The following is a 25,294-nucleotide window of genomic DNA, read 5'->3' on the forward strand; positions in this document are numbered from 1 at the left end:
GGCACGAAGCGCGCGAGGAGGCCACGGCCTCGGGAGGCGAGGACCGCGCCAAGCCCCACCGAGCTAAAATAGTTCCCGCGCATGGGAGCGCGGCACGAGAACACGGCGCAGAAATAGCAGAAATGGCGTGATGGTTAAACAACAACAGTTCTAATACGCCCCCACGGGGCCCTACATTACTTACTATTTTTGCGTAGGATAAGAAAGAAAACAAAACAGACGCGATTCGTCCTGCGCCAACCCACAGCGAAGGCTCGAGCTGCTCCTGGGACTCAGGCGGATCCCTCATCTCGCTTCACTGGGGCGTGACGGCGGGCTGACCCGCTACCTTCACCCAAGCGGGCGCGATGGCGAGGAGGCTGGTCATGGCCACCGCTGGAGGAGCTGCTGCCTGAGAGGGGGTTGCTGAAGCTCGGCGGACCCCGAGCACCGCCGCATGTACGCCAGTCGCCATCTTCATCCTGGTCAGAGCCAAGGCTGGGCAGGCGGCCGCGGTCGTCGTCTTCAGGGCAACACCCGGCACGACGACCGTCTTCCCCGAACACCCTCACGTAGAGGGTGGCGTCGCCATCAAACTTGAAGTACAGGGTGCACCACCGGCTCAGGCCACGCGCGCGGGCAAACGTTTGCCAGCCGCGTGTCAGAGCCCCGTTCCCAGAAACGGAGACCTCCAGCGATGCCCAGGAGGCCCTGCTGCAGCATCCGTCTGCCTGGAGCCAGAAGCCACACCGGGCGCTGGCCGGAAGCTCATCTACGAAGAAACGGGGGAGCTGGAGCCTGGTGCTGGATGGGTCTGCCGACCACACGACGAACTCCGGCAGCACCTCCGCAGAGCGAAAACGTGGCCTAGGAGGGCGCACACCCACGGCGTGCCCCCCGTTGGCAACATGGCGCTCACCACTGCGCCGGGAACCGCCTCCATGGCCGCGAGAGGCCACCACGGGGACCGTGGTATACTTGCGAGGGCGGCCTTGGCCGCGCTTGGCCAGGGGGGAGTCAGGCCCAGCCTGAGGGGCCTTTCCTTTCCCCGCGGCCGAGAATCTCTTTGGAGCCATGGGAGCGACGGGTAATCGAGAAGAAGGAAAGGAGCAGCAAGGAGGGACGGGCCGAAGGGGGTCGCCCAGCCCCGTACTTATAGCCGGAGGAGGCCAACCGTCGTGCACCACGATCGCGGGTAATCATGACCGGTTTCTCTGCATGCAGGGACTTATCAAGTCATGTGGTCGCTGAGGCGTCGTGGGGAAGCGCAGTCGCCCACGTCCAATCAATCGCCACGCGGCTCCCAAGGCCGCAGGCTGTTAGGGTCCGTGGCGCTTCATGCTTGCCCCTTCGCTTCTCTGCTAAGCCAAGCCTGCGCGCGCCTTGGGCCCGGGGGCTACTGTCGGCGTCCTGGGAACGGGGGTCCCCAGACTTGCCTACCTGCGGCGTGGCTCAAGCGGGGGCCCAGTGCGGCCCATCTTCATCAGCTCAATCTCAAAGACCCTCGCGAGGGGCCAAGCCTCGCGGGGTGGACGATAGGAAGCTTCCTCAGAGGCAGCCTCATCAGGCAGGCTCGCGAGGGGCGGAGAGATCAAGGCAGGGGTACCCCGCGAGGAACCCGTGACGCAAGCCATGACGATCGAGACCAGGCGGGCGCCGGCCTGCGCAGTGTCCTTGTTTCCCCTTTGGTGCAAAGGGGGCAAGCACAGGCCAAGGCATCGGGCAAAGGTTACCATTCCAGTGCAACGAGACCAAGACCAGCCGGACGGCAGGACGGAGGTCACCGTGGAGCCCAAGACGGCGTCATCGCCAGTGCTTTTGGCAGCTGAAAGACCACCTTTGGTCAGGATAACTTGTACTAGATGTCCCCCTTCGAAATGGCCAATTGTTGGCGCCCTTTCCGCTCATTATTTGGGGAGAGGCTCAGGGCCTCTATAAATAGAGCTAGCCACCACAGAGTAGACATGATCTAGACATCTAGAGATCCCTAGAGACATCTAGACACCACAAGAACATCGAGAGATCTGGTAGAACCCTAGCAGAGAGAGAGAGAGGCGATGAACTCACCCTAGCAGTTCATCGCACCAACTCAAGAACACCTCTCGCGAGGCTGTTCTTTCCTTGTACTGTCTATCATCAGCCCCAGAGGCAATCCACCACACCACACACTGGAGTAGGGTATTACACCACAACGGTGGCCCGAACCAGTATAAACCTCGTGTCTCTTGTGTTGTTCATCATTTTCATCTTAGTTCGCACGAGAAGATCAGACGTAGATCGGTAGGGGAGAGATCTCCGCGCGCACCCCAGTGTTCAAACCTTAAGGGTCTGCCGGAACCCCAAACCTGACACTGTGAAAGTTCCTCCTCAATGAGCGGTACATATTCGTTGGTGTTTGCATCCAGCGAGACATACAACTATTGTGGCCCTTGGGCTTAAGGGTCACAAATTACAAGGACATCCAAGCCGAATGGACTATTTTGGATGACACATAAAAGCCTTGGGATTCACTGGGGGAAGTCACCGAATTAATCATTGATGAATTCTACCACGAGAATAACCTGTTCAATACGGACCGTCACAAACGCAGGGCCGGAGAGCTCTATGATGAACAAATCGCGTACACGTGCATGGACGCGTATGCTTAGCGTATGGAGACGGATAGACACATCGAGCACGGTTGGATAGAAGCAAAAGAGAGGCGAGTGATGTGGGCCATTCATGAAAACATCAAGAAGATGGAGATGATGCAACGGAAACTGGGGAAGGCGCGGTATGAGAGATATTAAGAATAGATCAGTTTTATTATGATTTATGTAATTTATTTTTTGCTGAATTTGGCCAATTTATGCTGAAGTTGTGAATTCCAATGTTCTGAACATTTGTGGTATCGTTCTATTAAGTCAATTATTTTACATGTCGGCTCTTAAAAGCGGTACATACGCATACTACCTTGTCAAATCTTTATCATTCCCGTTCACCATCATGCCATGAGCGAAACCATAATTGTTAAAGAGGTAACGGATGTCTGTGGATAGAGGTAAGAATGAGGGTCACAGGGTTGTAGTGTTGACGGGGGAGACAAGTAATCCAACATCACGAGTGGCGACGGCGACGATAACATCACGGGAATCAGCGGCGGAGGCAACTTTCCTAGCGAATGGAAGATCACATCGGAGCTGCTGTTTGGAACGAAAAGACCAGCAAAGGTTTGTAAACCCACCACCATTTTCCCTCATGAATCACGGTGCGTTATTTGTTCACTGAACATACAAGTATCTGTGAATAGGACGGTGAAATCCTCCTTATGTTAAACCATAGTATGCCTATGTCAGAACCAAGTCCTCATGTCAGTGGCATACAAAAGACCAGTGTAGCCTAGTCCGTTGAGTCTACACGGGCGGATTTAATTTCGGTCATAGATTTCTGGTTTGCCCAAAAGAGATTTGAAATAAAACAAAATTGTTTTCTAGGTTATGTGTTCATCAATTAATTCATGATTTAACTCCATTTTTCCTATACTAGGTGTATAACATGTGTATCTATGGAAGGCGAGAGCAAGGACTGTAATCCACAAAGCTCGTTGATAAAGGAGACTATGAGGCGGTGCCTCAGGACCCCACGTGGTAGGACCATGCACCCATAAGGTGTGTGGTGGGGTCACGTGCCTCCATGGTGCCCCCTACGTGTCCTCTTCTGGCTCTGTGACACTTCTCCTTCAGAAAAGATTAGTAAAAAATTTCAGCGATTCTGGACAACTTAATTTTTTGCAAAAAAATGAAACCAAGGCTAATTCTACCGAAAACAACGTTGGACCGGGTTAGTTTTATCCAAATCATTCAAGTCAGAGGGCAAATGCCTCGCAAAAGTGGTTGGTAAAGTAGATACATTTTGGATGTATCACCTCATAAAATCTTGATGACCTTCTTAGAAGTTGTTTTACTTGCTCAGTGACAAGCAAGACATAAGCTTGATGGAGTTGATGAGTCCAAATTATGTGATGACTTGCACCTCTTATTTTGTTTTGTAGTACATGATTCTTCGGATTTCACGGCTTTCACGGACTTCTTTTTGTTTGATTTTGCCAGGTTGTCATGTATGGAAAGGATTTTGAAGGAAAGGAAAGAATGCCAATTTATGTTGATAAAATCATGATAATTAATGTGATAAAATATTGCCATAAAAAGGTGAAACTAATGGGAGAATAAAGGGTGCGTAGCGAAGCCTCTAGAGCAAAACACTACACTACATGCTCGTACGAGCGGTCGTACCGCCTGCCGCCGCCGTCGCCTGGTCAAGGACTTCATCCCTTGTGTAGAGGGATCAAAGACATGACTACAAACATATCCAGAACAAAGAACCCTAGCCTTCGAAATACATCTGGAGGGGGATTGGTAAGGAGGAGACTGCCATCATCACCACAACATGCAAGAGGATGTCGGCATCAATCATCTTCATTCATCAACCTTCACCATCATCCATCTCCATCTCGTCGTAATACCTAACCCATCGTGGATTTCTACGTGTATTACTCGTTTCTCCCATTCATGTTTACCACCACATTTCATATGATTTTCGTCGTTCCCGTGTGCAACTAGACCCCCTAGTTCTTGGGGATATGGATGAACCTTGGTATGTATAGGATATGAAATGTTAATAGGGAGATGAGTTTCTCAGTTGAATGTTTGGTTTAATAGCCTTCATGAATGTTGTGAAGGAGCCCCACTCAATATTTTCGCTATAAGGCCACAAGGCATATAATTGTCATTGTAAAGGTTAAAATGTCGAGGTAATTTGAGGTAACAATAAAATCCCCAATTCCGTGTCTTTGCAATTTATAGAGGAATAACAAAGAAGACTTAGAGGGTCCGTGTCCATGGGGAAACCCTTAATTACCGTAGTGAGAACTGGTGCGGGGAATCTATGGTAGTGTCATATGTGGTACGAATTCTACCTCAGGTAGAATGTATTCTATACCCAGGTCCGCCCAATCACAAACATCAAGTGTGACTCAAGTATCTAGCTATGACTATGCTTTGACATATGTTGCGATAGACACATACCAATGGGAATTACGGAGTCCCGAACGCTTTAATCCTATGCTAGTTCTGATGCTTTACTCGTTACACTATGCTCATTTACATCCTTTTGTGTCATTTACTTTTATTTCACACTCTACTCAAAATCATTATACTTCCGCCGTCACTTTTCTTTGAGTTTACAATTTACTTGTAGGCACATTTATGTAAGTCTCTACAAGGGACAAAAGTACAATTCCTTTACCCCCTATGGGATCAATACTCTTACTTCGAAAAGGCTGCCAGTAAATGTTGTGTACTTGCAAGCCATCAATATCTATAAGATTTCCTCTTATTTTGTTTTGAAAGAGATAATATCATTACCTATATAACCTTTCGGCAACACTATACAGGAAAACACTTTCACAGACAAGTGTATTGTACGGTGCATCATAATATCATGATATTTATTATATGAAAAAAGAACTCTCATCGATCCCCTTGTTTACACATGAATAAAAAAATCAGGTGGGTAAATACAAAAAGAGTCTATTGGTTTGACCGATGCTCTGTAATTTGTGTTGGAGAACACGGTCCCATATCCAAATATATTTTGTACAATGTCGTAAAAATAAGTTTTCTTTTTAAAATAAAAGTAAGTTTAGCAACCAATAGTCAAAACTAAAAATACATACTAGATGAACGTAAATCAACGTATTTGGCTTTCTGATTTTGAATAAAAAATATATAGATTGTCCCTCTACGGGGCACCCTCAACAAATGGGCCCAAAATAGACCTTCAGTAGAAGTATTACCATGGAGATGTGGAAGGAAAACTCGTGGGCCTAGAATTGGGCCTATCAAGATTTATATTGTTCCACTGATGATGATGGGCCTAGAAAAGTTAAGCATGGACATTCCTTTGTTCTCCCAAGCCCCACCCCTTTCGAAACCTAGGGTTTTCCCCCTTCCAACCCCCCTATATAACCCCAAAATCTCGTAATGTCCATCGAGCCGCCACTACCGCCGCCGCCACCAACCATGCTCTCCTTCATCTAAATCAAGGCAGTCTCTCGTCTCGTCTTCTCCATCGAGTCAATTGATTCACAACGCTTGGTAAGCCCTACCGTATATCTGATCTATGTTAGCGCAGTTAGATCTTTGGCTCATTGTTATGATTATGCATCGCCTTATTATTATATTAATCCAGTGTTCATCATGATTTTGTTCTTCCCAACACAAGGACGGCTGTATCCGTGTTCATAGTTTCTGAATGCTTTACTTGAGCATAGATTCATGTGGGATATAACTAGAGGTTTTCTTTATAAGATTGATGTATCCGTCTTCTCACTTTTAGGGGGGGTTATAGATTCTTGTGAAACACTCAATAATTTTGTTGGTGTTGTCATCCTCGCATTGGAAATTTGGCCATGTTGGAAGAATGATCTAATGCCCTATATATATGGAAGAAAGAATCCCACTAGGAAAAATATTGTTTTATATTCATAAAGTTATATTTATTTTTATTAAAATATTTCATATTAGTATAATGCTACATTCCTTTTCTCTTGTGAGAACCGCAGGGTTGCTAGTTACGCCATACCTTTCTTGTCTCAACACAAGGGTGGTAATACACACAATATGTGCATGTTTGTTGGTTTGCTAAATTTTCATAATGGAGTCATCGAATTTTTAAATCTCACTAAGACAAAATAATGTTTGTTTGGAAGATTCTCTAGAAGGATAAACATGGGGAGCACATGAAGGTCCATTAGTGGATATATTGGATAAAGTATGAAAACCGGATTGCCTGGTTAGATGAATATATACAAATGTGCAAGTGTGCCTCGCCAAAATATTATGCATGTGGCCACTCTATATATATTCCAAGCATTCATGTATGATGTGTATTGGTGTGAATATTTGGATATTAATATGGGATAAATAGTGTTCTATTTTATTCCATGAAGATCTTATATGGCAATTATATTTATGTTGGTTGTTAAATCTGTAAGATAAGGACTCTGTATGAGTGTTCTTGAAAATAACTAAGTAGTTTGGAATAATCATTGAATAGTCAGAACAAAATTCCAAACTTGGAAAGCATTTCATATGTAGATTCAGCCCTCGAGTGAAACTTGAGTATTACATGCCATTGTTACCATTACAGAAGTATTATATTCTGCTAATGTGCCATATATCTCCTATTGTATTGCAGATAGAGAAGTACATGCCATCAGTAAAGGTCCAATCATGGTACATCATCAAAAACAGTATAACACTATGGGCATGGTAGATAATAAGGTCAAGGTAAAAGAAGAGAAAGATGACAATATTATCATGAAAGGGAAAATGAAGAAAAATGAAGTTGAAGGTGATAAGAAAGCAGAGGAAAAGCAAAATTCATCGAAGAGGAAGATAGCTAAGAACAAGGGGGAGAAAGAGAAGAAAATGAGAGTTGTTGATCAGAAGGATGGTGAGGAGGAGAGAGAGGATTGGAGGAAAAGAAAGGAAAATGGGAAGAAGGAGAACTCACATAAGGGAAAAAGGAGGAGAATGAGAAAGAAGAGCAGGGGCAACAAGAAATTGATGAAGAGAAAGAGGAGGAACAAAAGGAGATAAATGAGCAGAAGGGAAGGAAGGAGAATGGTAAAGAGGAAGAGGATTCGAAGGAAAGGGATGAGAAGGACCAGAATGACCAAAAAAATTGCCCTCACTTCTTTAGGGTGCCCATATCCTATTCATTTATGGAACACATGGTAGGTTTTCTTGATTCATAACAACTAAGAAAGGGACTAACTCATTTTAGCTGTCCCATTTTTACCTACTGTATTTTTGCATGATTGTTGTGAAGGTTATCTTTTCCATTGCGGTTCACATTTAGGAATGGTGCTCCCTAATTTGGTAGAGTTAATTTTTTACATATATAATCTATTTCACCCAATAGATTCTTTGTTCAATTTGTGAATGATATGTTTGAAACATGTACTATACAATTGTTTCTACCATTGAGAAGGATAAAAGAGATAACATATCCAAAATATAAACTACTTCATGAAAGTTGATATTTTTTGTATTTACAAAAAATGTAGATTGTAAATAAAAGAGACATAACTACTATTTCTGCAAAATATAATGCCAATTGAGCAGTGAATGATAGCTAGGATTGGACTATAGGAAGAAAAGGTTAAATGCCATATATGCATGTTTGGGTTGTGCTCGACATGTTTTCAGCCATTATTAATTAATTTGTATGACTACATATGTTCCACACCATTCCAGTAGGATTCCACAAATACTTGGAAGATTGTACATCAATGGTTTCCCTGAGAGGTCCAAGCGGGAATAAATGGCCCATAGAGCTGGCTAAAATCTCCGGTGAAAGATCGTGGATGTCGCCTAGAGGGGGGGGTGAATAGGCGCTTTAAAATAATTATGGTTTCGGCTTGAACAAATACGGAATAAATCTAACGGTTAATTTGTCAAACACAGAACCTACAACAACTAGGCTCACCTATGTGCACCAACAACTTATACTAAGCAAGATAAACAACTATGTGATAGCAAGATATATGATAAGAAACAATATGGCTATCACAAAGTAAAGAGCATAAGTAAAGAGCTCGGGTAAGAGATAACCGAGGCACGCGGAGACGACGATGTATCCCGAAGTTCACACCCTTGCGGATGCTAATCTCCGTTTGGAGCGGTGTGGAGGCACAATGCTCCCCAAGAAGCCACTAGGGCCATCGTAATCTCCCCACGCCCTCGCACAATGCAAGATGCCGTGATTCCACTAAGGGACCCTTGAGGGCGGTCACCGAACCCGTACAAATGGCAACCCTTGGGGGTGGTCACCGAACCTGTACACTTTGGCAACCCTTGGGGCGGTCACCGGTACCCATCAAATTGCTCGGGGCGATCTCCACAACCTAATTGGAGACCCCGACGCTTGCCCAGAGCTTTACACCACAATGATTGAGCTCCGAACACCACCAACCGTCTAGGGCGCCAAGGCACCCAAGAGGAACAAGCTCTAGGGTGCCCAAACACCCAAGAGTAATAAGCTTCTCAAACTTCGCTTCCACGTATCACCGTGGAGAACTCAAACCGATGCACCAAATGCAATGGCAAGGGCACACGGAGTGCCCAAGTCCTTCTCTCCCAATCCCACCAAAGCAACTAATGCTAGGGAAGAGAATGAGAGGAAGAACGAAAGAATAATACGAAGAACTCCAAGATCTAGATCCAAGGGGTTCCCCTCACTTAGAGGAGAAAGTGATTGGTGGAAACGTGGATCTAGATCTCCTCTCTCTTTTTCCTCAAGAACTAGCAAGAATCATTGGAGGGATTGAGAGTTAGCAAGCTCGAAGAAGGTCAACAATGGGGGAAGAACACGAGCTAAAAGGATAAGGTTCATTGGGGAAGAAGACTCGCTTTTATAGGTGGGGAAAAAACCAACCGTTATGCTCACAGCCCGCACAGAGCGGTACTACCGCTCCAAGGAGCGGTACTACCGCTAGGGCGGAAGTACCCCTTTGAAAAACAACAGCGAGGAGGCAAAAGGCCAGAAGAACCGCTGGAGCGGTACTACCGCTCGTCCTCACGGTACTACCACAAATGGTAGCGGTACTACTGCTTGCGAGTGGTACTAAAAAAATACATCCGGACCTACCACCGCAAGACTTGGGACGAGTTTTTGGTCTGGAGCGGTACTACCGCTGTAGGAGCCGCGGTAGTACTGCTCTGGAGCGGTAGTAAAAAATTACATCCGCTCCAATTCGCGGTAGTACCGCTGCAGCCTTTTCAGAACACCAAAACTGCCACAACTTTTGCAAACGGACTCCGAATTCGATGAAACCAAGTTTGTTGGAAAGCTAGCGACAAGGGCTAACACAATATTCAAAGAAATAACAATAAGAAGAAAATGAGAAAAGGCCCATAAGAAAATGGTGAGAACCCTTCCTCGGAAAAGACCGGTAAAACCTCCAACACTGAAAACATCATAGAAGATGCATGCGAACTCCGTTTTCGATGAACTCAAGCTTGTCATCAAGATGACCATAAGCTCTAAGACTCACAAAGAGAACCAAACAAGAACCAAGAAACATGATGCAAGGATGCAATGGTTTGAGCTCTCGATGAACGATACGATCAAGCTACTCACTTGAGAGCCCCCCTTGATAGTACGGCTATCGATCCTATAACCCGGTCTCCCAACTACCACCATGAGACCGGTAAAATAGAAAACCTATCAAGGGCAAACTTTTGCCTTGCACATGATCCACTTGAGTTAGATGATGACGATCTTGTCCTCCTCAAGATGGACCACCTTTCTTGATTGCATTGGGTCGATGAAGACTAGATGATTGCTCCCCCATACTCCACTATGGGTGAGCCACTCTTCGGCACATCTTCACAAGTCCATTGACACCATAATGGATGGCAAGCTTCAAGCACTTGATCTCTTCGTGATTCTCCACTTGAAATTGCACACGGCAATCTTGATGACGATCACCACTTGATGTCATCCTTCCCATGGGTTGTATGATATCATCCTCTTGACGCAAGCCCATGGACACGTACCTAACCCCACATAGACTCTCACATAGACCATGGGTTAGTACACAAAGTGCAATGGACAATGCTTACCATACCATGGGATCACTTGATCCCTCTCGGTACATCTTCTACTCTTTGTGAGTTGATCAACTTGATTCACTCTTGACTTAGTCTTGATCAACCTTAAATCTTTCCAACTCTCTTTGTTTGGATGATGTCTTGAAGGTAAACATGAATGATCACACAATCTTCTTCTTCAAGACATGCTTGCAATAAGCTCAACTCTCAAATGACCAATCTTTGAATAATTCCTTGAATAGCACCTTGGTCGACACAAACTCTCCTTGAAACCAACACATGTACTCCAAGAAAATCCTATGGACAAAACCTTCAAATATAACTCAAGGAAAGAATTAGTCCATAGAGATTGTCATCAATTACCAAAACCAAACATGGGGGCACCACATGTTCTTTCAATCTCCCCCATTTTGGTAATTGATGACAATCACTTTCACGAGAGTTTATACAAGGAATTATGCATCACCAAGCAATGCAATAACCAATAATGCATGTGTAGGAGATGCAAATGCTTTGGAACAAAACCGAAGCTAGGAGAAAACTCTGAAGACTTCTCCACAAAACTCTCTGAAACTTCTCCCCCATTGGCATCGATTGCCAAAATGGGCGAAAAGCATAGAAGGCCAATATAAATTGTGTTCCTCCATAAATTGTGTATTTCTCAACAAGAGAGTGGAATGCAATACACATATCCAACGGTAATACTTGGAGGAAGACCAACTATATTGAGGCACCAAGATTGCTAAAGGAAAGATATGCCACAAGGACATAACAAAGAGAGAAACAAGCAATCAAGCAATCAAAAGATACCAATTGAAGCAAGCTATCAAAAGATACCAATTGAACCAACTAGGCCAAAGATCCTACGAGCTACATGAATAAAGGATATTATGATAAGAGCAAAGGAGTGTTCTAAAGAGACTAGAGAAGCTCCCCATGATTTGTGCACACATAAGAATCTTTGTATTTGGATACAAAGTGCACAAAATAGGATCATAGCTCCCCCAAAATCAATAGAAACTTACAACAAGTGCAAGTGAGCATATAGGAAACTAAGCCTAGTACATGTAACAAACACATGGTTGAGCAATAAGTGACAAAGGCAACTTAAGAATGGGCTCAACCAAAATGATGTGTGTGAGTCAAGACAATGCACTTGAGAAGACTAATGTACGGATGAGCATTAAGCATCAATAAAGTCTTGAAAAAATGAGGCAACACAGTGCAAGGCCTATCATTCCCACATACAACTAGCAAATGGGTTCACAAGCTGACTAATAAGCATATAAAGAACCTATGCTTGTGACAACCCGTGGCGAAGATAGAAGATGAAAGCCTCATCAAGACGAGGGATACCAATTAAGATGGAAAAAGCCTCGTAGAGATAAGCATGAGGAAAATAATCTTCACCACACAAGAGTGCATCAAGATGCAACGAGATCATACGCACTCAAGGCAAAAGCTTTCACGGAGCCACCAAAGAAATAACATAAGAAAGGACAAGGTGGACGTGAAAGAAAGGATATCATCTAGAGATGTAATTTCTCTCAAGTGTATAAGGTTCTAGGTAGACGAAATCATGATGATATATATCTACAAAGAAGGATGTACACCCGAAATAGTTACAACATGAAGGAACAAGATATCCAAAACGGAAGTCATACATATACCAATAAGATATTTGCTTGAGAGCATAGCACAAGGCTAGATATGGTCTTATTGCATATAAATGAATTCCAACCACACGAACATCAAAGACATCACAACTAGCAACAAGACATCATTGTTGGGATGCTTTGAGAAAGGAAACAAGTATCACAAGAGAGAATGGATAACATGCCATGATACAACCTACGAAAGGTTGATGCAAGAAATGTGTGCATGAAGTAGATGATGATACTTGTTACCGAGATACCATTGGATGGATGTAGTAGATGCCAATTAAAGGTAGATAGTAGTTCATTAATCATCCTAGCTTGACTCCAATAAGCACATGGTGACACCACCTTCCTTGTGAGTGAGCCGAGCATCCAATGCATCTCCACTTGTTCCTAGAACAACAACACAAACAATGGTACCCAAACTCATTGGGACCAAAGAGTTAGAGAACCAACAACACATAGGACAAACTCCACATAAATATGTGCATATAGATATGAAAATGAATTTCATGCACATCTCATCCAATTTGAGACTTGCTGGAGTTCCCCCTATATATTGGATCAAAGAAAGAAAACATGCCAAAGAAACTACAAGAAGTAAATATGCATGCTCAAGACTTTCAAGAAGCAAGACCAAAAGACAAAGAAATACCAAGCGAAGAAAAGATACCAAATGAATAAATCATCACTTGGAGGATATCCATAAAAGATACATCAAGGAATGAGATATCCATTGATACACTCAAAAAAAAAGATGTCAAACTCCCAAAAGAGAGAATGGTTCCAAACAAACCAAGCCCGCTACAGAGTTTCATGATGGCACAAAGCACCAAAAAGAAACGGCTTGCCTTCCACAAACACACACTTGATAAGGATCACAAGATGAGTGTTTTATAGAGAATAGGATGGCTCCCCCAAGCCTAGTGCATTATAGAGAATTTGCATTTGAATACAAAATGCACGAGGTGGGATCACCACTTTCACTATATCTAGAAAACACTAGACAAGGTCAAGAAATTAACAAGATCCACAAGTGGTATGGAATACAATGGGAGTTGACACAATCCTAGGCAAGAGATAAAGCAAATAAAAGCAAAGGCCAATGTAAAGATGATCAATAATTTCTACCACACATAAGTGAGTACCAATTGTCAAAAGACAAGAAGTATTTGGAAATAATTCCCGGTGGTAGATAACAAGGATATCTGACATCATCTTCACACCAAACAAAAAGCAAATTGCAACTTGTAGAGCTAACATGCCACCTAGGAACAAGATAATTTACAATATCAATTCTATGTGACAATATCTCAAATGTACACATTTTCTAGGCTAGTAATATACACATAGCATATTACTCCCCCATAATGTGATACCAATTAAAGATAAACAAGAGGCAAAAAAATGATCCAACACGAGATAATTAATGGACAATATAGAATTTGAATTTCTCATGAGAAGACATACCACATAGCGACTAGATAATCTAGAAATATCAATACTATATGGTATTACTCATGTACACACATATATAGGATTGTGAGGTGCACAAAGCACATCACTCCCCCAAAATGGGATATTCCATTAATCTCTCACAAGGGCCAACTAAGAAAATAACAAGATGCAAAAGGCTCAATGCATGACACACACGTACATGATGTGCAAACCAACACACACATACTTGATTGCTCAAGATAATCAAGTTGGAAGCACAACATATACAAACACATGCAAGGAACAAAACCAAACATGCAAAGGGGTAAGTAACTATCAATGTAAACACTTTAAGCACGAGTTACCGCATAGAGAAACATTGGATATAAGATAGAAACTTGATAATTCGAATAACTTGGCTTGAGACAATTAGAATGATGAAGTCCCCTTAATTCTTCATAAAGTAGCCAAGTCTCCAATGCCCTCCAACAACACCTATTGATCAAGTTTGAGCTTGTTGGTCCCCAACCAAGTTGGGTCCTAAGAGGTTAGTCGCAATAGGCTTGGCTACCCAAATGGTTCTCTTCTTGACACCACTTTGAGTACCAACAACTTTGGCAAACACATTGCCAACCTTATCCTTCCCAAGAGAATAGATATCATCAATAATAATTGGGTTGGATAAGTTACCACTAGTGCATGAAGAGGCGAGGTGACCTTTCTCACGACATAAGTAGCAACGTCTACTCTTCACTTTCTTCTCACTTGATTTCTCAACTTGAGAAGCATTAGCTTGAGGATTCTTGGGAAGAGGACTTTCTTCAACTTGTGGTTGAGCATGAGATCAAACTTGTGGACGCTTCCCTTGTTGCTTGTCACTAATGGCCTTCTTCTTCAATGGGCAAGATCTAACATGATGCCCTTCTACTTTGCACTGGAAGCAAACAATCTTGGCCGAATTCTTGACTTGTTCTTGGCCCTTCTTTTTGTTCACTTTGGACTTCTTCTTCTTGTTGGAGTTGAATCCAAGTCCACCTTTGTCATTGGGGGATTTTTGCACACTCAAGATATTGTTGAGTGTGAATTTTCCTTCATGACTATTTTCCAAGTCTTTCTTCAAAGAAGTGACTTGGGCGTTGAGATCTTTGATTTTCTCTGCATGGTTAGTCTCAACACAAGTACTAGAGGAAGTATAAGCTTCATCGTTAGAGCAACAAGGCAAGGAAAGCAATTCATCACAAGATGTACCAATGTTATGCATGGATGAATCACGAGGACTAGCACAAGGCAATATAGCATTTTGACCAAAAGTAGTGCTAGTATCCATAGAGGCTCACTAGATGTTACCTTAGCAACATGGCCTCATGAGCTAACTTTAGCACATTATGGGATACTAGAAGATCATCATGAGAGCTTGTGAGGTTTACATGATTTTCTTCCAACATCCCATAATTGCTAGATAGCAACTCAAGTTGAGCCATTAGCTCAACATTCTCCTTTAATATGGATGCTTCACAAGAGATAGAGTTAGTAGCACAAGCATCATCATTAGCAACAAGAGGAGAAGACAACTTGGCAAGCTCTTTTGAATATGAAGCTTTAAGTTGAGCATGAGACTCGGTGAGTTTGATGAGCTCACCCTTGATGACCCTTGAGCCATTTTCGAGGTGCTCAAAATCCTCAAGGAGTCTAGCATGAGCAACTTCAAGCTTAGCATTTTTAGTTTTGAAATCATTGGCCACCTCGAGTGCTCTATCATGAGATTCATTTATTCTAGATAATTCTAGAGCAAAGGTCTCCTCAAGAGATTCGGATGTGGTTTGTTCATGTTCAAGAGCTTGAGATAGCTCCGCGATCTCATTTGCGTAATCACGCTCATGAGCTTCCATTTTCTCAATGGTGACCTCATGCTCCTCTAGATGAGATTCCAACTCCTCAATGTATTTCTTGCCTTCAATGGCAAGAGACATGATTTCCATGAAGTTGGAACGAGCAAGTTTATTTTCGTGAAGAGCTTTAAAAATCATTTCCCCCTTAGTTTTTAAGGAGGCAACATTATCATTCTCTTCATCATAATCAACATCATCATCACTCTTGCCATCATCACAAGATATATTGGGATTCAAAGTGGGAGATACCTTTGAAGCCTTGGCCATAAGGCAAAATGCAATAGATGATGATGAAGGATCCGTTGAAGCACCATTCAAGACCACATCTTGTTCCATGGGGTGTTGGGTTTCCTCTACATTGTTAGCACAACAATTCGAGGACATATATGCATTTTTATCATGGCAACAAGACATAGTAAACATATCATCATGGGATTTAGTCAACCAATTTCTACATGATATGCAAGGACTATCAACACAAGCATGTGAAACATTTGGAGTGCTCGAAGTGTTAAAGCCCAAAGAAGGAGCATTGCAATAAGATAGTGATGAAGGATCATCCACAATGAACATACTATCATCATTGCAATGACCAACACTACTCACCATATCATTACCTTGTGGCAAGCCACATGTAGGTGAAGTATAAGAAGTTGAGAAGACTATACGGCCGGATGTGGAGGGAGAACAATCATCCCCACAAAACTTGGACACGCCATATTTATCATGAAGCTTTGTCCACAACTCATGAGCATCCCGGAATGGCATGAGTTGAAATATAACTACATTGCTCAAAGCATCGAAAAGCACATTAGAAGCTTAAGCATTGAGATAAGAGTTTTTCTCATCCTCTAAAGATAATCTTTGAGGATCCTTTGGAGGAGAAAAACCCATATCTACAATTCGCTCTAAATTTGGGTCCATGACCCTAAAGAGATTAAGCATGCGAATTACCCAAACATCAAAATTTGTGCCATCGAAACTAAGAGTGTGAGAGAATCCTAATCCCCTAGTCGACATCTTTACTCTCTAGGCGGTTAAGCCTAACAAAGAGAGACGAGGCTCTGATACCAATTGAAATATCGTGGATGTCGCCTAGAGGGGGGGTGAATAGGCGCTTTAAAATAATTACTGTTTAGGCTTGAACAAATGCGGAATAAACCTAACGGTTAATTTGTCAAACACAGAACCTACAACAACTAGGCTCACCTATGTGCACCAACAACTTATACTAAGCAAGATAAACAACTATGTGATAGCAAGATATATGATAAGAAACAATATGGCTATCACAAAGTAAAGAGCATAAGTAAAGAGCTCGGGTAAGAGATAACCGAGGCACGCGGAGACGACGATGTATCCCGAAGTTCACACCCCTTGCGGATGCTAATCTCCGTTTGGAGCGGTGTGGAGGCACAATGCTCCCCAAGAAGCCACTAGGGCCACCGTAATCTCCTCACGCCCTCGCACAATGCAAGATGCCGTGATTCCACTAAGGCACCCTTGAGGGCGGTCACCGAACCCGTACAAATGACAACCCTTGGGGGCGGTCACCGAACATGTACACTTTGGCAACCCTTGGGGGCGGTCACCGGTACCCGTCAAATTGCTCGGGGCGATCTCCACAACCTAATTGGAGACCCCGACGCTTGCCCGGAGCTTTACACCACAATGATTGAGCTCCGAACACCACCAACCGTCTAGGGCGCCAAGGCACCCAAGAGGAACAAGCTCTAGGGTGCCCAAACACCCAATAGTAATAAGCTTCTCAAACTTCGCTTCCACGTATCACCATGGAGAACTCAAACCGATGCACCAAATGCAATGGCAAGGGCACACGGAGTGCCCAAGTCCTTCTCTCCCAATCCCACCAAAGCAACTAATGCTAGGGAAGAGAATGAGAGGAAGAACGAAAGAAGAACACAAAGAACTCCAAGATCTAGATCCAAGGGGTTCCCCTCACTTATAGGAGAAAGTGATTGGTGGAAACGTGGATCTAGATCTCCTCTCTCTTTTCCCTCAAGAATTAGCAAGAATCATTGGAGGGATTGAGAGTTAGCAAGCTCGAAGAAGGTCAACAATGGGGGAAGAACACGAGCTAAAAGGATAAGGTTCATTGGGGAAGAAGACCCCCTTTTATAGGTGGGGAAAAAACCAACTGTTATGCTCACAGCCCGCACAGAGCGGTACTACCGCTCCAAGGAGCGGTACTACCGCTAGGGCGGAAGTACCCCTTTGAAAAACAACAACGAGGAGGCAAAAGGCCAGAAGAACCGCCGGAGCGGTACTACCGCTCGTCCCCACGGTACTACCGCTCGACCTCACGGTACTACCGCAAATGGTAACGGTACTACTGCTTGCGAGCGGTACTAAAAAAATACATCCGGACCTACCACCGCAAGACTTGGGACGAGTTTTTGGTCCGGAGCGGTACTACCGCTGTAGGAGCCGCGGTAGTACTTCTCTGGAGCGGTAGTAAAAAATTACATCCGCTCCAATTCGCGGTAGTACCGCTGCAGCCTTTTCAGAACACCAAAACTGCCACAACTTTTGCAAACGGACTCCGAATTCGATGAAACCAAGTTTGTTGGAAAGCTAGCGACAAGGGCTAACACAATATTCAAAGAAATAACAATAAGAAGAAAATGAGAAAAGGCCCATAAGAAAATGGTGAGAACCCTTCCTCGGAAAAGACCGGTAAAACCTCCAACACCGAGAACATCATAGAAGATGCATGCGAACTCCGTTTTCGATAAACTCAAGCTTGTCATCAAGATGACCATAAGCTCTAAGACTCACAAAGAGAACCAAACAAGAACCAAGAAACATGATGCAAGGATGCAATGGTTTGAGCTCTCGACGAACGATACGATCAAGCTACTCACTTGAGAGCCCCCCTTGATAGTACGGCTATCGATCCTATAACCCGGTCTCCCAACTACCACCATGAGACCGGTAAAATAGAAAACCTATTAAGGGAAAACCTTTGCCTTGCACATGATCCACTTGAGTTAGATGATGACGATCTTGTCCTCCTCAAGATGGACCACCTTTCTTGATTGCGTTGGGTCGATGAAGACTAGATGATTGGTCCCCCATACTCCACTATGGGTGAGCCACTCTTCGGCACATCTTCACAAGTCCATTGACACCACAATGGATGGCAAGCTTCAAGCACTTGATCTCTTCGTGATTCTCCACTTGAAATTGCACACGGCAATCTTGATGACGATCACCACTTGATGTCATCCTTCCCATGGGTTGTATGATATCATCCTCTTGACGCAAGCCCATGGACACGTACCTAACCCCACATAGACTCTCACATAGACCATGGGTTAGTACACAAAGTGCAATGGACAATGCTTACCATACCATGGGATCACTTGATCCCTCTCGGTACATCTTCTACTCTTTGTGAGTTGATCAACTTGATTTACTCTTGACTTAGTCTTGATCAACCTTGAATCTTTCCAACTCTCTTCGTTTGGATGATGTCTTGAAGGTAAACATGAATGATCACACAATCTTCTTCTTCAAGACATGCTTGCAATAAGCTCAACTCTCAAATGACCAATCTTTGGATAATTCCTTGAATAGCACCTTGGTCGACACAAACTCTCCTTGAAACCAACACATGTACTCCAAGAAAAGCCTATGGACAAAACCTTCAAATATAACTCAAGGAAAGCATTAGTCCATAGAGATTGTCATCAATTAGCAAAACCAAACATGGGGGCACCGCATGTTCTTTCATCCGGGGAGCTATGCTTTGCGCGTGGATGGAAGGAGTTCCTCTCCGACCATCGTGTCGGGTATGGCTACCTGCTGGTATTCCGTTACGACGGGCAGTCACAGTTCTCGGTGATGGTTTTCTTGCCATCGTCCTACGAGGCTCCGTACGCGTCTCTCACCCAACCGCAGCACAAGGACATCGACATGGCCAGAGAGGAAGACAAAGGGCTCACGAGCACCAATGCAGATGGTACTGGCCCGCAAGAAGAAGACGCTCACACTGGCACCAGTGCAGAAGGTACACCACAAAATGAATCTTCAAAAGAAGAAGAAAATTCTTTAGAAGGTAAAGAGGCAGAGGAAGTTGAAGACATGTTATCAGAAACTCTGGGAATGAGGAAGACTGTGAACATCGCATGTGCAGCGACGATGCTCTAGAACCAGCGCAACAACAGCAGGACGATCGACGCAAGACCGACGATGGTTTTGTGGTCGGGAAGAGGGCTAGGTTTAGGAAGGTTGATGATATCATGGCACAAGTGGACCGATCCAAGAAGTCCAGGCCCGCAGAGGGGAAAAACACTGAAGCTCCATCTGGTGATCCATCTTCTGGGGGAGCAGCGTCAAGCAACAGTTTGCCAGGTAATTAAGAAGAACCCTCTGATCGATCGATCGATTTAAAAATAATTAGTATGTGTAGTACTTTTTACCTATATATTGGTATGAGATGGCTTGATTTTGTAAAATTATTTGTATGCTCTTGTTATTGAGCTAACATTTGTCTATGTGCACCTCAAACTGTAAGAAGAATCTGAGCATCGTCCACCCATGATGTCCAAGCCTGAGGAGATAAGGTCTCCATCTGGTCGTTCTGCTTCTAAGTCAGCAGGATCAAGTGACAATTTGGCAGGTAATTCAGAATAACCGTTGGATGGATCAATTTCAATATAACTATATATTGTGATGGTTAAATGTTGTCACATGATTCATAGGCTCTTGTTATCTAGCTAACCTATGTGCACATCCATTGTAAGCAGAGTTGGCCAGTCATCCATCAAAGGACTCCAAGGATAAGGGAAAAAGCTCTATTGTCCCTTCAATTGTTTATACCAGGTCTTCTGCTTCAGCATCTAAAAGAGTTCCCCTCAAAACGGCTTCGGAAGAAACAACATCAAGTGATAATTTGGCAGGTAACAAATCGATTTCAAATTGAGTAGTACTTTTTTACACACACACACACATATACTGGTTGAGATGTCTTAGATGTTGTGTCATCGAGCTATTAATATGCTCTGCTAGCTACATAGCACTGGTCTTATACTATAAATGGTTCTTATCTATATGCTCTTGTCATGGAGCTAATGAACTTTACCCACATATAGTTCATACAAGTGTATTCGCGCCAGAATCCGTGTGCACGGACTTAACCACGTGGCACAAATCTTTTGGTAAAAGGCTTAGTAAGTAGAATCAATTCCCGATGTTCAACAAGAGCAATGGTGAAAACCAACCTGGCAGAGGTAAATGTCTTTCTTCCTTCCTTACTACCTTCCTTCCTTCCTTCCTTCATGTAAGAGCGCCCTTTTATTATATTGCCAGTACTAGTTAGAACAAACTTAAAGTGAACTATCCTGATAGTCTCCATCTTTTTATACTAGTTCTCATCAAGGTTATGAGAAGGCCGGGATTAACGTCACAGAGGCATCCAGTAACTCAAAGGGAGAAGGAATATGCCATCGAGAGGGCACGGAGGTTCAAATCTGAGAGACCCTTCACCGTCAAGGCAATGAAGCACAACGATGTCTATGCCTCGTACTTCATGGTAATTATCAATTCAATTTCTCCCTTCAATACGTTAAAAATGCATTGCTCACTGACTGATCGTGATCGACCTGTAACTACAGATCATCCCGGACAAGTTCGTGAAAACATTTCTCCCCAAAGAGAGCAGGAAGATGACAGTGTGGGACCCACAGGCGAAGCCGTGGAAGGTGTGGTACGAGTACACTGGCGGGGAGAGTCCCCGCGCGGCATTCAGCGCTGGGTGGGGTGCGCTGGCCATGGAGAACAACCTAGAGAAGTCGGATGTGTGCATCTTCAAGCTCCTGGACCAAGAATACAACATCAAGTTGCACGTTTACAAGGTCGTGCTGGAGATCACCCCCTGCATCATCACACCAAAACCTCGCACATGTGAGTGATAATTCGCCCCAATACATTTTGATCTAGTGTCATTGATGATGGAGAAAGACCCATTTTATCCCGTCGTTATCAAACCACAATATTAAGAATTATATTGTGTGTGTTGCTAAGGCTAATTATCAGATTATAAGGAAGAGATAAGCATGTAGAACCAATCCCCTTCATAACCTAGGGTTTCCGTCGTTGCCGAATTCCCTTTATTTATAACCCCGAAAATTTTCAAAATCACTCGAGCCGCCGTTGCCACAACCAACCATTTGAATTAGATGGATCTCTTATATCGTCCTCTCATTTGAATTGAAGCCCCCTTGGCGAGGTCGTATGAACTCTGAAGATCCATCCAGATCTCAATTGGTTGACTACGCTTGGTAAGCCTATATTCTGTGTATCAGATGCTAGCGCAATTGAATCTTTAGCCCATTTGCACCATCATGGTTTGGTTTTTATACACTGTGGTGCATCTTACTTTTGTACTGCTTCCCACCACAAGAAATGGTGTATCCATGTTCCTAGTTCTTCCTTCCTGAATGTTTTAGTTCTACATAGATCAACTTATGGGATGTAACTAGAGGTTTCAGCATGTTGCAAGATTGACTTATCCTTATTCTGATTTTGCGGGCATACTCTTGTTATATTTCTAATGTTGTACTCAGTAAATCAGCTTTATTAAAATATTGGTGATTATTGTAATGCTACCTTTTCTGCAGTGATAGTCCTTCGGTTGCTAGCTAGTTAGGCCATACATTTCTTGTCTCAACACAAGGCTGGTGCAGATTTGAATCACCCATTAATATATGATATCAACGCTGTGTATGCATGTTTCATGGTTTACCAAATTTGCACGACAGAATGATCGATTTTGTAAACCTCTTCAAGAAAAAATGATGTATTTTTTGGCAAATGATATAAAAGGATAAAAAAAGGGGAGCACGTGGAGATCCGTTAGTGGATACATTAGACAGGGTGTCAGAACCGTATTTCCTGGCTAGATGGATATATGCAGATATGCAACTAGCTAGCTAGGCTACAACACAAAATATGCATGTGGCCACTCTCTATTTATATATTCCTAACATTGATGATAGTAGCATCAGCCGGGCTTGCAGTGTCGTGTTTCCATTTGAGAGAGCGAAGCTTGATCGAAGTTACCCTGGGTGAGGAATAGTTATTCTTCACCCCTCTCTATTTTACCATCAATGCACCGTAATTTTATGTTCCGTAAGTTTTGTCTTATTTCCGACACAAAAGGAGACCGTAAGAAAATATATAATCGCGGTAAAAAATATTTTATGTTATGTAAAATTACAAACGTAAAAACATAGTCTAAAATACACATAAACTGCAAATTCTCTTGTCTTATGACCTATATTTTTTATGTTCTTATGTCAAAATTTACGTAGTGAATCAATAGAAATGTGACTTTGAATTTCAAACGTAATTTAATTATGAAATGATTGTAAGATTACCTCAGGTGAAGAATAACCTATTTTGCACCCTAGGTGATGAATAGTAACACTATATATATATGGTGGGTCTATTATGATAACACTCCTTAAGACCTTATTATGATAACACTTTCGCTTATTCTGCTAATAGCTCCACCGATCTAACACAGCCGCCCATCACCCACCACCCCCACGGGAACCCCCCCGGCCCACCTCCCTCAGCCCACCCCTCCTTGCCCTGCTCCATGCCGCCCCAGCCCACCTCCCTCCTCTCCGGTGGTCGGCCTCCTTCCACGGCGGCGCGCTGCCACGACCATCCACCTACAGCGCCACCACCGCTGCACCCCTCCCCCGCAGCCCCGGCCACCTACAGCGCCACCATCGCCGCACCCCTCCCCCACAGCCCCGGCCACCAGTAGTCCCAGATCCCTCCACCTTATACGCCGGTGCACCGCTGCCACCACTTTCTTCCACTGCGGTGCGCCTCCTCCCTCCCCACGTCAGGTCCGGAAACCCGCGGTCCGACGTGGCCCTCCATCGATAGTTCGGAGCCGGCAAGGCCTCCCGCAAGCCGCCTCCTCTAACGACCTCTCCGCCGCCGCGACGGCGAGATCCACGCATGGGCGCGCAGGTCAGGCCAACGGTGACTGCAGTCGGGCGATTCTCAGGGCCTCCACCGCAGCCCTTCCTCTACCCCCTACCTCCATCTCCCTCTCTTTTGTTACAGGGCATCGCCGGAAGGGCAGGTAGGAGGCCAACCTCCTTCAATCATGGAGCTGAAGGTGAACGGCGGCAACAGCGCCCCGTGCAGTCCAGAAATTGCGTCTTTTGCTGCTTCTTTTTTTTTTGCCTTCGGATGCAGTTCGCCATGGCCTCACATGCCGTCCGGTGTCACGGCCCGTTTCAGTGCTTGTGTGCGCCATCACCACGCACGGATGCAGTACAAAAAATGCTTGTTTCTTTTTGCAGTGCAGATTGTATCGACGTGCAGTGCAGCACATGTACGAAGGAGAAAAAAAAGAAATGTCGTCGTTTTTTCTGAAGTTTGTTTTATTGTTCGAGATAGAGTAAAAAATGTATGTGGATGAATGCTTGTGTGTAATGTGTAGCGTGCAAACAAAAAATGTAGTCTACTCGCGTCATCCCTGCAGTGCATATTTCATTAACCAAAAAAATGTATGCAGTGCACTAGGGGGGAACTAAACTATATAGGAAAAATAAAGAGGAAACTAAAGTGCACTCCGGTCTTACAAGAAGTCCACTCCGAAGGACTTTGAAGTACACTTCACTTGGAAAAATGTATTTAAAAAGTTTATGTTGTGTTTGTTGAAAGACATTTAAACTAGTAAAAAGAAAGTAATGAGGTTCACTCTCAAGAGTGTTGGGGTTCACTTTCAAGAGTGTTGGGGTTCACTTGCCGTCGTCAATGCGGTCCACTCTTGTTCATATTTTTTATAAATAAAATAAAATAATGTATGTAGTTTGCTTGACCCTTGTATGAAGTGTGGTATTCGTCTGAAGCAGTGCGTTCTTCTTTCCCCGTCCAAGAAAAAATATGTCTAAACAAAAAGAAACCATGCAGTGCACTTGCCCATCTAATGAAGTGTGGTATTTCATCTGAAGCAGTGCGTTCTTCTTTTCTTGTTCGAGAAAAAATACGTCTAAACAAAAAGAAACCATGCAGTGCACTTGCTCATCTGATGCCGTGCGGTATTTCGTCTGAAGCAGTGCGTTCTTCTGTCCGATGCAGTACATACGACGATTTTGGTCTCGCGAAGAACAGAGTGTCCGCTTTTCGGTAAAATCAAAACTGTTCTTAAACCGTAAGGAATTAGAGAGAGTGTTCTACATGAAAAAGTTGCGTCTCGTCGATATCTTTCCAACGGCGTATGATTTGAATCATTCTAACCAGCGGTTTGTAAAAATTTCATGAAAAAACAGCCGCTGCCTCTCGACATCAGCCGCACGATTTTCAAAATTAACTAAAAAACATAAGGAATTTCAAAAACATTTCAACATATGAAAGTTGCGCCTTGTCCGTAGCTTTCCAATGGCGTATCATACGTCTCGTTTCAACAAACGGTTAAAAAAACTGGAGCGAAAACAATACCAAAAATTTCAAAAATTTGAAAAACAGAATTTCGCAATTTAGTAAATTTGAAACTGCTCTTAAACCGTAACAAATTAGAGAAAATGATAGATATGAAAAAGATGCGCCTCGACGATATCTATCCAACAGTGTATCGTTTGCTTCATTCCGACGAGCGGTTTAGAAAAAAACGCGAAAAAAC

At 43.7% G+C, this 25,294-nt stretch overlaps 1 pseudogene; it reads left to right on the forward strand.

Annotated features, from left to right (window-relative positions):
* Positions 1-7,237: 7,237 nt before the first annotated feature.
* Positions 7,238-21,557, forward strand: LOC125525493 (annotated as a pseudogene).
* The last annotated feature ends 3,737 nt before the right edge of the window (positions 21,558-25,294 follow it).

Source organism: Triticum urartu, chromosome 7 (genome assembly GCF_003073215.2).
Source record: "Triticum urartu cultivar G1812 chromosome 7, Tu2.1, whole genome shotgun sequence".
Taxonomy (NCBI): Eukaryota; Viridiplantae; Streptophyta; class Magnoliopsida; order Poales; family Poaceae; genus Triticum; species Triticum urartu.